Source organism: Fundulus heteroclitus, chromosome 15 (assembly GCF_011125445.2).
Source record: "Fundulus heteroclitus isolate FHET01 chromosome 15, MU-UCD_Fhet_4.1, whole genome shotgun sequence".
Taxonomy (NCBI): Eukaryota; Metazoa; Chordata; class Actinopteri; order Cyprinodontiformes; family Fundulidae; genus Fundulus; species Fundulus heteroclitus.
The window spans coordinates 6,894,333-6,908,515 of NC_046375.1; positions in this window are offsets into that span (position 1 = coordinate 6,894,333).

Below are 14,183 nucleotides of genomic sequence, written 5' to 3' on the forward strand. Positions count from 1 at the left end.
GCATTAGAAATTGTATATATATAGATAGATAGAGGTGTGTGTGTGTGTGTGTCCTTTTTCTGACAGTTTTGTATTGATTAATGCTAAATTAAACAGTCTGCATTGTAAATATTTAAATCCCCTACTTTATCCCTTGGAGCAAATATTGCTGCTGTAAAAAAAAAAAAAACTGCATGTTAAATCTATGAAGCTATGATGGACTGGCCACCTATCCAGGGTATACCGCACCTCCCACCCAGTTACCGCCTGAGATAGGCACCAGCCCCTGCAAGGGTAAGCAGGTATAGAGGTTGGATAGATGGATTTATTTATTTTCATTATTTCACTGATTCACCAATTACTACATTCTTGTAATGGTTGAAAAGATCTATAAAGAGATCCTCATAAATTTTTCATTCTCTTTTCCCCGTTTTTCATTCCATTTCAGTTTTCTGATTCTGTTAAAAAATAGACTATTCCCTTGCAAAATGCCAGGCTCTCACTTAAACATCTTGTTGTTTGAGGTATTTGATGTTATAATCCACTGTTAGTCCCTATAGGAGGTCTTTAAACTGCACAGTAGACTGCATGGTGTGAAGGAAGCAGAGCCTTTGACAAAAAGAATCAAAAGCAGCCATTTTTCACTTATCATAGTTTGTATTTCTTCACAATCGTCAAACTAAATAGAAGAAGAAAAAACATCTGCTCATATTCTGAGCATTCTTATTGCACCTTTTGTCTCTGAGACTTTTTTTTTACCCATGTCATCATTTGTCTATGTATATTTACCAGATTTCAACCCGTGTGGCAGATTAAATGATGGATCTTCACGGTCTGCGTGCTCACACGTGTAGACACGCGCAAACATCTTCACCCTTGAGTTCCCTCCAAAGTAATTTGCAACTGGGAAGGCAGCCATTGCTGAAAAAGTCTCTCAGTGTGATTGGGGGTTGCCATGCAGAGCTGCAGCAAGACTTGTCTGTCAACAGTCAGCACAGCAAATCAAATGATTGCCTCTAAATAACAACTTATTATTCATATGCTGTGTAGAAAGGCGGTTGTAGCCGTTTTCATGCCCTTGGGAAACTTATTGTTTGAGGGGGGCTGACATATCTTATTTTTGGTCCAGAATATACAACACAAGTGTTACAGTTAAAAAGGTCCATGGGGATATCATAGCTATATCTTGCTAAATGGGACAACGGACACCATATTATGTTTTGGTCTATAGTTGGCATTCAGTGTAGCAATAGATTCTGGGTAATCCTTAGTGCAATGACTTTGTTGCGTTGACATAACATAGCTAGAATGTCTACAGACTAATACCAACAACTCCTGCAAGAAAATAAAAGTTTAATGAAACTGTGTTTTGTCTTTCATATGAGTGGCTTGATATAAATGTTGCCATATTTCTAGTTCAGGTCTCTGTATTTTATTGATGACGAGGTTCATTGCTAGCTGAAAGTAACCCGTGCTGTCTCTCCAGAGAGAGAACGTGCTGTGCCTGCAGGCAGTGAACATTGTTGTTTCATCCATTTGTTTTGACTGCAGGTACATGTCAGACTAAAAAAAAAATAACTTTATAAAGAGTTAATATATAGTTTATAAAATGTGGCAATATTGAACAACGCCAGTTGCTCAAAACGTTTATTGTTAAAGAGGCCATGAAAACAAATTAAAATTTTCTGAGGTTTTTGGGGTATGATATAGTCTGTTGTGCACTGATGAGGTCGTGTTAATGTCAAAACTGAATAACCCCCACAGCTGATGCACCGGCTGACTAGAGAGAAGGAAGGTGGAGCAGCTAGCAGACGGAAGCCCCAGATCCACCTCCCTGTATCGGCTCGAAGAGGAGGCAGTCACCGCTGAAGCCGCGGAGCTCAACTTTCCCGTGTTCAACCTCAAACTAACTTTACAGCGGTCACAAAGAAAGGGGAGCCGATATGTCCAAGGGTGGCCTAAAACGCATGAGGTTTACACTCACTCGTGAACGTGTTTTTGAGGATCTTACTGAAGACTGGGTTTTCCAAATATGGAAAGCTGCACATCATTACAGCGACCATTTGGCCAGACAAAACAACAACCTGATGCTGTTTTTCTTAGTGAAATTATTTGGAGAAGTTACATATGTAACAATATCTACTACATGAAATTGTTTATACAGTGATGTCATGGCACCTTTAAAATGTATTTAACTTTTATAAGATGGTAAATGGATTCTGGATAATCCTCAGACCAAAGGCTTCGGTGGATTAAGGGAGAGAGAGCAATGAAACTTACATTTTGACCCATTTTGCTGAAGTTTTGTTGGAATGGTGGGGGGAACTGCAGCAGACAGACCTGTTAAAAACAAAACCAATTATCTATTGCAGATTATAGATTTCCTACGTTCCTTCGAAGGTTGAAGACATGGAGTGCCCGCAAGTTTGGAACTCCACCCTGAGTGGAAGTCCGATCAAATGTGCATTCATCTGAGCAGCTGGAGAGGAAGTTAGACGGTGGTGCTCTTTCTTAGAAAAACTCAGTCTGTGATGTCAGTCTCAATGAATGCTGGGAGCTGCAGTTTGTCAGCCTTTTTTGTTGAAATGACAGAACAAACATCCTGAATTCATTTTCAGAATATTATATGAGAAAATCTTCAGTCAGGTCAATTGAATAAATCTGTGCTGTGCTTTTGAATACATGCCTGCCGGATGGTCCAAGATAAGAGTCCGGAGCTGTAGCTTTCTTGTCTTTGTCATATCTCCCACTGATAAACTGTAGTTTCTGAGTGGAAACTGAGTGCACATTTGATTGAGGGGTGGTGGTGGGGGGTCTGTCAAATAATGAGAAACAACAGGGGCGCAGGAGGCGACGTTCATATTGTTCTTGTCACTACACAGGATCAGCACAGGCTGCCAGACAAATCTACACAATATCGTTTGTGGAGCCCACTAATTTTTTTTTTTTCTTAATTTTTTTATTTATTGCTTTTTTTTTAAGTTTCTGCAGCAGCTCCCCACCCACCATTTGGCACCCAAGGCAACTGCCAATGTATCCTGTCAAGAGTCAGCAGCGGCTGTAGCCTTCAGGTCACACTCCATTGTGAGAATCACGGTTGGACAATCTATTCATTCTTCCTGAACCACATTCCTACTGGCTACGGTTCTGCTTAACATTTTTTTTTTGTGCCTGTTCTCAATCCGTGCTTTTTCAGACATGAATCTCAAACGAAGCAGCCGATTCTATCCACAGGGGAGGATTACAGATCAGAGAAGGAATGTCTAATGTACTTATGTACATACTGTAGATATGTGACATTCTAACTCGTGCAAGTGTGTTTTTGTGCGGCATAACTCGGATATCTTCTTGTTGCATCAAATACAAGAGCTATCTGTGCAATGTGCTCCCAGCTGATCTACACAGCACATTAACTGACAAATTGTCACCTAATTTTCCATTTTCTTTGCACTTAGAGACCTCAAGGTGCCCCGAACATTGTCACTGCAGACCTGTAAGCTGTTTAACGCCCTTTTATTTAACCAGCATCATTCTCCAGGGGCCTTGCAGTCCCCTTCACAATGATGGTACCCCACCTTTACAGCTTCTTTGGTGACAGAATTAGGACAGCTCCACAGCATCGTCAGCAGCATCAAAGCCACTCCGAGAGACGGAGATGGATTAATAAGTAAAGAAAGCTGCAACAGAACAAGAAAGGCTCTCAGATCACACGGAGGCAATAAAGTCACCTGGGGCCCCTGAAAGTGAAGAAGTTTTCAAACCTGTTTGTCTTGTTCTGGTGGCTCAAAGAGCTCTTGTGCATGGAGGTCTATTCCAAGAACAGCAGGCAAGGGAAAGTGAAAGAGAGACGACGGACTGCCGCTGCTTGCTGCTATATAGAAGTTTGAAGAGCAAAAGAAGTCATGCGTTTACACCCGCATTCACCCAGCATGCCGCATTTAATTATTCCAGCCGTCTGTCAGCTCTCAGTGCTGAATCATCGCTGCTGCACAGGAGGAGGGCACCATGGCCTCCTCAAACTTTACAGTAGTTCTTTATGTCTGAAGACATGAATACCTCGTTAATTGTATTGAAGACAGACAATGCAGAAGAAAAGATCTCGAGCATCAGAGATTATGCTGTGTTGCTTGGAGTGATCTTCTAATTGAGTTCTCTGCTGAGATAATAGTTTGCAAAGAAGCGAACAAAAGCGAGTTACCACTAAATTTGAAATTCTTTTAAGTAATGATCAGTAATATCTACAGTAAAGGACTCCTTTGGCATCTTCATTTTAGTACTCAGATTAGTTTGTTCTTGAGGCTGAGGCTAATGGGTGACCTGAAAAACGGCAAGATAAAAAAAAAACTTCATTCTAAAGAAAATCACAATCTAGCTGAACAACAAGAATGAAGAACCCTGGATCCCTGGTTCACCAACCACCTCCGTCACAAACCTGCAGCAAACCAGTTAGGCAGACATTTACTTACCTTATCCCATACTTTAGTCCCACGTTAACCTTGTATCTCTCATCTTATCTCTCATCCAAAGAAAACTGCAAACCCATTCTGCCAGAAGCCCAGACCAGGGGTCCGTTCTTCGTACGTCGCTAACTCAGTTAGCAGGATTTCATTGTTGACGATTTGGCATGATCTTGGATCGTTTGGTTCTTTGAAAGACATCCTGCACTTGTTGTCATAGCAACATGTGCGCCAGCTTAAACCTGCTCGAGAGCAGGCTTATTTCATGTAAACAAGATTAGATCACGGCTGTATAAGCGGAGGAGATAGGGAAGTGCCGTAGCCATGTCCATTTTTACGACTGCAACCTGTTGCGGAAGGTGCAAGAATAATTTGCAGAGTTTTTCGAATTAACCGCGTATTGCGCAATAGACAGGATCCTTCAGTGCAGCGCGACAGTCATAATGCAGACAGTGTAATTGTAGAGAGATTTTCTTGGTGGCTGTTATAAACAGACAAGCACATAATTTAACAGTGGCTTTTAAAGAGGAAAAAGTGATGTTGGAGCCATAAATCTAAAATATTTAAGTTATTTGTATGATAGTTTGCTTTTTATTTTTATCATATTCGGTAAGATTTGTTCAGGCCATTTTATTGTGAAGTTTAGTTTACTTTGAAAGGCTTGCTTCCTGTCGAGCCGTATATTGTATTAGAAAAAACTATGGATGGATTATCTAGACACGGAGCAATACAGTTTTACCGTGTAAACTGTGGATGACTTGGAAAAGGAAAATTTTCATTTTTTATGGATCAAGATTTTTTTTGTTAAAATTCCCAGTTTGCACGTGTCCTTTACTTCCAGTGTCTAAGGAATGACACCGATATTGGATCTCTTGACATAACAAGTGCCTTTTTAAAATAAAGTATTATAATTAAAGGCAACCATTTTGTAGAATATTCTTGTATTTCACTTTTACTTGTCCCCATGTTCTAGTGGGTCCCGTGGAGGCTCTGATATAAAAGAACAAAGTAAATATGAGATTATTAAAATGCAAAAATTCATACTGTAGAATGTGATAGAAACATCTAACATGGACAGTATTTATGCATTAATTTGTCTGCTGCTTTTTGCCAGCCCTCTCTCCTGGCTTTAACAGATTTTTAGGTGTTTTAATTAATGACTCAAATTCGACATAACCTTCCATTAAAAGCTCGTGTTCTGCTTGGGAGAAAAGCTGTGGGCGTTCTTTGGCCATGCTGATCAGCCAATAGCAGCGCTGCTGATCATTGTTTCTACTATCGATACATTTCCCCTTTTAAACAAACGCATGAACGCGCAGTTGTCTCAGATAACTCAATCCAGCCATACTAATCGTAAACAACAGGTGTGTTTGAAGAACCCAGTTAGCCGGATCATGATTAGCCGGATGAAATCATCTTGGATGTGTCATTTGATCTTGGATGTTTTAAGCAACGTACGAAGAACGGACCCCAGAACATCATTTGTTCACAATAAACCTTTATCCTGGTCTTCTCAGTGTTGTGTCCTGTTCACTACTTATTCAAGATTTAAGAATGGATAATTTTCATTGCGTGGGTGAATTAGTTTTTTTAAGACAGAAAAAATAATTACTCTTCCTAATATGAACCAGAAACCAGTAAAAAGAATTACATAACTGGAAATCTGCTAAATTAGATAATTATGTCTTGTTTAAATCAGGCTAATATGGCAGCAATTATAGTGTGGGAGTTTTGCCGGATGTCCTAAAATAAACCTGAATATTCAGTATATCCTTTAAAAGTTAGGCGAATGAGAATTTTGGTGGATATCTAAAGGTCTCTATCTTCATCTGTATCAGACAGTTGTATTGCTGGCGTTGGCATGCACAATCAATGCAGTCACAAAATCCTTGGTTGCATCTGGATGTCTGCAGGGAGTCCTGTTGCACCATAGTGAAAGGCAAAATATTTTTGCCATTCAGGGTTGATGTCAGACACCCTGGGGTCCGTTCTTCGTACGTCGCTAACTCAGTTAGCAGGATTTCATTGTTGACGATTTGGCATGATCTTGGATCGTTTGGTTCTTCGAAAGACTTCCTGCACTTGTTGTCATAGCAACATGTGCGCCAGCTTAAACCTGCTCGCGAGCAGGCTTATTTCATGTAAACAAGATTAGATCATGGCTGTATAAGCGGAGGAGATAGGAAGTCTGTCGTAGCCATGTCCATTTTTACGACAGCAACCTGTTGCGGAAGGTGCAAGAATAATTTGCAGAGTTTTTCGAATTAATCGCGTATTGCGCAATAGACAGGATCCTTTAGCGCAGCGCAACAGTGTAATTGTAGAGAGATTTTTCTTGGTGGCTGTTATAAAAGAGAAACACATCATTTAACAGTGGCTTTTAAAGAGGAAAAAGTGGTGTCAGAGACATAAATCTAAAATATTTAAGTTATTTGTATGATGGTTTGCTTTTTATTTTTATCATATTCAGTAAGAAGATTTGTTCGGGCCATTTTATTGTGAAGTTTAGTTTACTTTGAAAGGCTTGCTTCCTGTCGAGCCGTATATTGTATTAGAAAAAACTATGGACGGATTATCTAGACACGGAGCACTACAGTTTTACTGTGTAAACTGTGGATGACTTGGAAAAGGAAGATTTTTATTTTTTATGGATAAAGAATTTTTTTTTAATTAAAATTCCCAGTTTGCACATGTCCTTTACTTCCCGTGTCTAAGGAATGACACTGAAATGTGGATCTCTTGACATAACAAGTGCCCTTTTAAAATAAAGTATAATAATTAAAGGCTACCATTTTGTAGAATATTCTTGTATTTCACTTTTACTTGTTCCCATGTTCTAGTGGGTCCCGTGGAGGCTCTGATATAAAAGAACAAAGTAAATATGAGATTATTAAAATGCAAAAATTCATACTGTAGAAAGTGATAGAAACATCTACCATGGACAGTATTTACACTTTAATTTGTCTGCTGCTTTTTGCCAGCCCTCTCTCCTGGCTTTAACAGATTTTGAGGTGTTTTAATTAATGACTCAAATTCAGCATAACCTTCCATTAAAAGCTCTTGTTCTGCTTGGGAGAAAAACTGTGGGCGTTCTTTGGCCATGCTGAACAGCCAATAGCAGCGTTGCTGATCATTGTTTCTACTATCGATACATTTCCCCTTTTAAACAAACGCATGAACGCGCAGTTGTCTCAGATAACTCAATCCAGCCATACTAATCATAAACAACAGGTGTGTTCAATGAACCCAATTAGCCGGATCATGATTAGCCGAATGAAATCATCTTGGATGTGTCAGTTGATCTCGGATGTTTTAAGCAACGTACGAAGAACGGACCCCTGGTGAAGAAATTATTTTTGTGTACTTTTTTCATGATCATGTTCAGTCATGATCTGAATCTAATAAAACATGGGCAAATGGGGCTTTTAGGACCTTTGTGGGATATTTGATGAGTTAGAGGAGGACCCAAGTGCAGATATGGAAATGCAGTTAATAGCTTTGGAGGGAAGAATCTGACAGTGAACAATGAGAAATAAGGAGTTTAAATGTTGAGGTGTAGAGGATGACAACAAGCTGCAGGTGAGGCAATCAAGGGAAAATGAGGGACAGCTGAGGCAGAGAGAAAGCAGTGATCAGACTAACATGAAAGGAGCTTAACAGACATAAAACAAAACCCAGGGAAAATCTAATAGAACTAATTCTAAATAAACCAAGAACATAAAGATAGACTAAGGAAGAATGGACTAAAATGGCAACTTCATAGAGAACATAAACAACTGAAAAATGATGAAAACAGAGAGACAAAAAAACCTAAAAGCTCAAATCCCTAAGGTTCATAACAATTTTTCTGCAAATGAAGCTCAGATCTGTGTGACTGTCCATCCAATCATTGTCTATATAGTTAATGGATATAGGCCAGAGCCTATCTCCAGCGGTCATTGGGCAAGGGCCGGGGAACACCCTGGCCGTTCTTGGGCAACACTGAGACACAAAGGAAAACTAATTAACTGTTTGAGATATTTCTTTGAGCCTTTAAAATCTGCATTTTAACATCTTTTCTACTACAGTTGACACAATACCAAAATTTCAAACTCGACACCGATACCAAAACAAATAGTCGATATTTGATACCATTTCTGATACCGCAGCAATTTTTTTTGCAGGTATAAGGTTCTATAGGAATAAGCGCAAAACACATAATTTGTTAAGATATGACAAACCTAACTTTAACTTCCTTTGTTAGGTCAAAACCAATAAGTGGGGAACAACTCAGTCCTCATTTTGAAACATACATAATTTTACTTTTTTTTTGGAAAAACTTTTGACCAGATAACAGTATAAGTGATAACATTCTTCATATCAAGTATATGCTATTGGTTCAGTCATGTGATTGTTTTATTTAATCATCATTAGTGTGCAAATGAGAGCTTTAATAATCCTGTTAATTTGCAGTTGATACAAATAAATTGGACATAGAAAGCCTGTTTTACATTTTGCATGATCTGGTCCAACTGACTTGGTAATTTTGTCTGATATTTTTGTTAGCGATACGCTATAGCAGCAGGATAGATTTCCACTGGTCCCTACTGCTCAAATTGTCATCTATACTATTTCACTGTTGCAGATACATCAGCTTTACTGAGCTTACACTGCTCTCGAGCATCAGTGTCGTAGCATTAGGTTGCAGCATTATCATACACCATATTTGTTCAGTCCTTTGCTCAACCATACTTATATTCTGAAGTTGAATTCAGAACCATTCACCTGTTATAGTTACAATTCATCAATCTTGCCACTCATCCATGATGATCTGATTTTTTAGAATCCACGTCCAGTATTTGTCTTGTCGCCAGATACTACCATCCAAGCCATGGATCTCTGCAGTTCCTTCAAAATTACCATGCGATTCATGACGTTTTTTCTGATTAACTGTGTCTTTGACTGGCCTGTGAGTTTAGGTGGATGGTCATGTTTTTGTAATTTTTCTGTTGCACTATTTTCGACTGGAGCAAACTTGTGGCACGCATGTTTAGAATACTGTTTTGTGACCTAACCATGCTTTAAAATTCTCCAAATTGTTGTCCATGACATGTCAGGCGTGTTCTTTGGTCTTCATGCTGGTCACTAAAGCTCTCCAGCAAATCTCTGAGACCTTCACAGCTGTATTTTTACTGACCATAAGTCTGTGTTGGTCTAAAAACCAATAAATGCAACAGTAATGTGAAAAAATGAGAAAGTTCCAGGGGTATGAATACTTATCTGAGGCACTCTGCAACAGCAATCATGATTTTTCTTTTCTAATTTAATTTGCCACTTTGTCACAGCAGCTGAAATCAGTTGTTTGGAAATTTATGGGGCATCCCGGTTTATCAGTACCTATTTGGTGTCTAGGTCTAATCTTTATGGCACCTGATAACAGCTGCGAAATTTACACCTCCGTGGTAAAGTCACCCTGCCGTCAGGCTATGTCTAACTGTTACCGGTGTCCATGACCATCATTGCCTCTCAGATGACACTACAACCTATCCAGCTATATGTGCCACAACAGCTCAATATTCATCACACTTTATTATCAGCGACAGGCAAACAGAAACAAACACACATTGTAAAAAAAAAAAAAAATTCTGTTGAAGCTCAAGCATCCCACGGCGTCATGGGATGAGATTCCGCAGTCTATGAAGTCTGTGACAAACATCTGACTCCCCCCAGTCCCTGTTCCTTGATCTCGCCTGACATAGGAGTGAGGAGGAGGTGTAATGAAGCTAGACCTGCCCTTTTTTTTCTAATGTGGTCTGACAGGTCCTGACTCCCAGAGTAAGATTAATGTGAGTTGCAGCTAGACACATTTAATGTCATCTGCAATACCACGCTGCTCTAACAAATGAGAGCCCAACGGTCATAAATTCCTGTGGCACGTTGTCCATATTCATTAGTAAACAATTTATTAGAGAATTTTGTTTTTTGAGTTGCCACCAGATCTATCAGTCACCCCTGAGCCCATCAACACAATTGAAAGCCTCAGACTGATGTGTCTGTATCAGGCTTCAATACACCATTCATCAAGTATTCACTTATTAACCATGGAGCAGTTTTAATCTGGATTGTCATGGGATTGTTTTGATGTTCCCTTAAAGATATGAGGGGGGAGGCTGTGCATATGTGTTTAAAGCATTTAGGAAAGGGGAGGCTACCTTGAGTGTTAGAGACTAACATAAATGGCAAAGATAGAAACGATTGCTACAGTTTAGCTAAAGAGGTGCTTGATTTCAGGATCCAGTTCTGAAAAAATGTCTAGCTGTCCCTTTTTCACCTGTAAATAACTTGAAGTCAAGTTTCAGTTACATGTCCTTACAGAAGTATTTACACCGCTTGAACCTTTTCCAGATATTGTCATGTTATACACAAAAACTTGCGTTCCAAGTTAAACCAGACAAGTCGAAAACAGGCCCATGATAACTTCAAGACAGCTGAAAAATGATATGACTATTATGACCTATGGAAGAGTGGCGAAAATAAAGCCATTGTCATGAGAAAGCTAAAATAAATCTTGTTAGCTAAATGCAGTGAATTATTGTCATTGATGCTAGTACTCCTTCACCAGTGCTTCTATGTGTTTTGTGTCTGCTCAGTCTTCTCAAGCCCAGTCAAAACAGACGGCAAATGATAAAATGGCCTAGTCAAAGGCCTAAATCTAACTTTGAATCTGTGGCAAGACTTTAAAACTCCACATGCTCTCCATACAATCTAACTGAGTTTAAGCTATTTAACAAAGAAAGAATGAGCTAAAATTTCAGTCTCACAATGTTTAAAGCTGTTGGATAACAGAGCTTATAACTAGAGTGGCTCATGTTACTCTGAGCTACCTTTATAGTTTTGCTGCTATAGGCTTAGGCTACTGGAGGACATCAGGATCTAATTTTCTCACTCTATAGAGTTCTACTGTTCTTCAATTATGCATTGCGTGTCGTCATTTCTGCATTAACTTTCTGTTCTCTCTCTTTTCTCTTCATAGTAGGTACACCTGGTCTGGCGTTCTGTTAACTGTGACGTTATCCAGAGAAGACGGCTCACCGGCTATTACCATCTAATGTAGAACAGATTACTGGATCAATGTGTGCTTCTGTGCTTTTTTGACTCTCTTGTTGTGTCTCTGCTCTGTCTTCTCTAACCCCCAGTCGGTTGAGGCAGATGACCGTTCATACTCAGCCTGGTTCTGCCGGAGGTTTTCCTTCCCGTTAATGGGGGGTTTTTCTTCCCTCTGTCGCTTCATGCTTGCTCAGTATGAGGGATTGCTGCAAAGCCATGGACAATGCAGATGACTCTCCTTATGGCTCTACGCTTCTCCAGGAGTGAATGCTGCTTGTCGGGACTTTGAAGTAATCAACTGGTTTCCCTTATATAGGAAATGTTTGACCAATCTGTATAATCTGACCCAATCTGTATAATATGATTGAACTTGACTTTGTAAAGTGCCTTGAGATGACATGTTTCATGAATTGGCGCTACATAAATAAAATTGAATTGAATTGAATTGAATTTCAAAAGACCTGCAGCTGTAATAACAGAAAGGGGTGGTTTTACAGAGTATTGTATTGGGGGAACTGAAGAGAAATAACATGAAACATTTTATTTACCAAAAAAAATAAAAAAATAAAGATTTTCCTTCCATTTTACAATTATGAGCTACTATTTCTCAATATATTCCAAGAAAATATTGAACTTTGTGGATGAAATGAGAGACCTTTCTCCTCTTGCTGACCTTACTGTTTAATTTTCAAGTGTTCTGTTGTTTAGTGTCTTTTTCAGTAAAATATCACACTGGGATTTCTTTCACAATAGTCCACCTCTTTTCAGTTCTAGTTCTCAAAATGTACCTATTTAGTCTTCACAAAGCTCCAAAAAAAAAATCATGAAAACCAAGAATTTAGAGCTCAACTGGATAACCATCTGACATTTCCCAGCGTTCCCTTTAATCCAGCTGCAGCATCTCCTCACTCTGACACAACTTTCCAGAGTCAACGTTTTCCCATTCCCTGCACGTTCCTTGGTAGCATGCATCTTAATCTGAAAAGACGGTTCCATCTCAGCTCACTCCCAGTAACCTTCCCGCTCATTGCTCCCCACGTGCAGCTTCAGTGAAAGGAAAGGAGCACCCCCTGAAATAGAAATGAAAGGAGATTATTTCAGTGGGAGAATCACAGTTAGCGGCAACAACCTGAGAAAAGGCGAAGGGAATAAAGTCAGGGGGAACAAGTCGGGAAAAATGTAATGAGATGCAGAGAGGAAAAAAAGTAGTTAGGATGTTTGGCTCTTTGGTGTATTACTTTCCTCAGGCTGGGATTATTAGAAGTGAGTCTTATTGGCATTGCTGCTTTCCTGTTTCAACATACAAGGAAGCAGCCTTTCAATATCTGCGGCAAGGTGAAAAGAGAGTTGAATCATGACGAATGGATGGGTTAAATAACCCAATCTGTCTGCATTGTCTTGTGTAGAAAGCAATCAGCTTGACTCCCTTGGTTTCTGACACAGTGGGAGCATCTAGGATTTAAAAGACAAATTAGGTTCAAATCCAAAATGAAACACTGTAGAGGAAAGTAATGAGTGGATTCCACTTTCCTGATAAGCTTTATGCAGCTGATAAATTACCTGCAGACCTAATATTGAGCACTGATAGACTGTGCATTGTTAAGTAACCCATAGGAAACTAAAAGGCCGGGTGGCGTAATTTAGTCTTCGCTATTGTCTCTGAATGGAAACAAAAGAAAGGCTAGTATTAGGAGGCATATTTTTTAATTGGACCATAATGTTAAAAATGTTACCTTTTGTGTGCTCAGTAGAAATTGGGTGTGTTAAATAACATCTATCTATGAAACCATGTCATTATGACACGTGGTGCCCCCCCCCCCCCTTTTTTTTTTTGCATTGGTTTCATTTATTGAGCTGTTCAAATGTCAAAGAATGTCATTTTTACAACTCTGACAAAAAAAACTAAAGCTTTCATTTTTATTACATCCTAAAATTACCTTAATCGTAATACTTTTACTGCCGTTCTCCAGTGCAAGGCATACAATGTTATCAATGCTTCTTTTTGCTTTGTAAATAATAGCTGGATGTTGTAAGTGACAAATGTTAAACTATTGCATTGGTACTTTATGTTGTTCAATAATGCTGTCTGTTTAAAGTCCATTCCAAGTTAGAAGAAAAACAAAAATGAAGTTTAGACAAAAGTTCTAGCTGGAAGACTGGCGCACTTGTTTCCACTGATCACCTCGTCATGCGTCCATGAGCCAGCCAATCTGTGCCAAATCCTCGTCCTATCATCCCACAAGGCTCTGCTTATAAGGCGCTCCTTCCTCAGAGTCTCCTGCTCTTCAGATGAACTTTGACCCTCCTCCGCCCCATTACCTCCTTCATGCTCTCAGGCTTCACCAGACTCCATCTCTCCTCTGGCCTTCACCACCAGTGTCCGGACCCCGGGGGGAAGACTTCACTAATCCTAATTCTAAAATAAACATCCATGCTCATAAACATTTGCAGCTTTCACATCTTCTGCTAAGGTTCGTGCACCAAATAACTTTTCTAATTTGTGTCAATAAATATCTCTAATTGCCTCTTTTGAGTCTTTCAGATTGAAATGTTATTAAAGGCAGCATGGGGAGCCAAAAATAACTTAATAAAAAAGTTATTTTTGTTATCAATGGTAGCAATGTTATCAAAAGTTCTTCGACTTGCCTGTTGTGGCGCAAT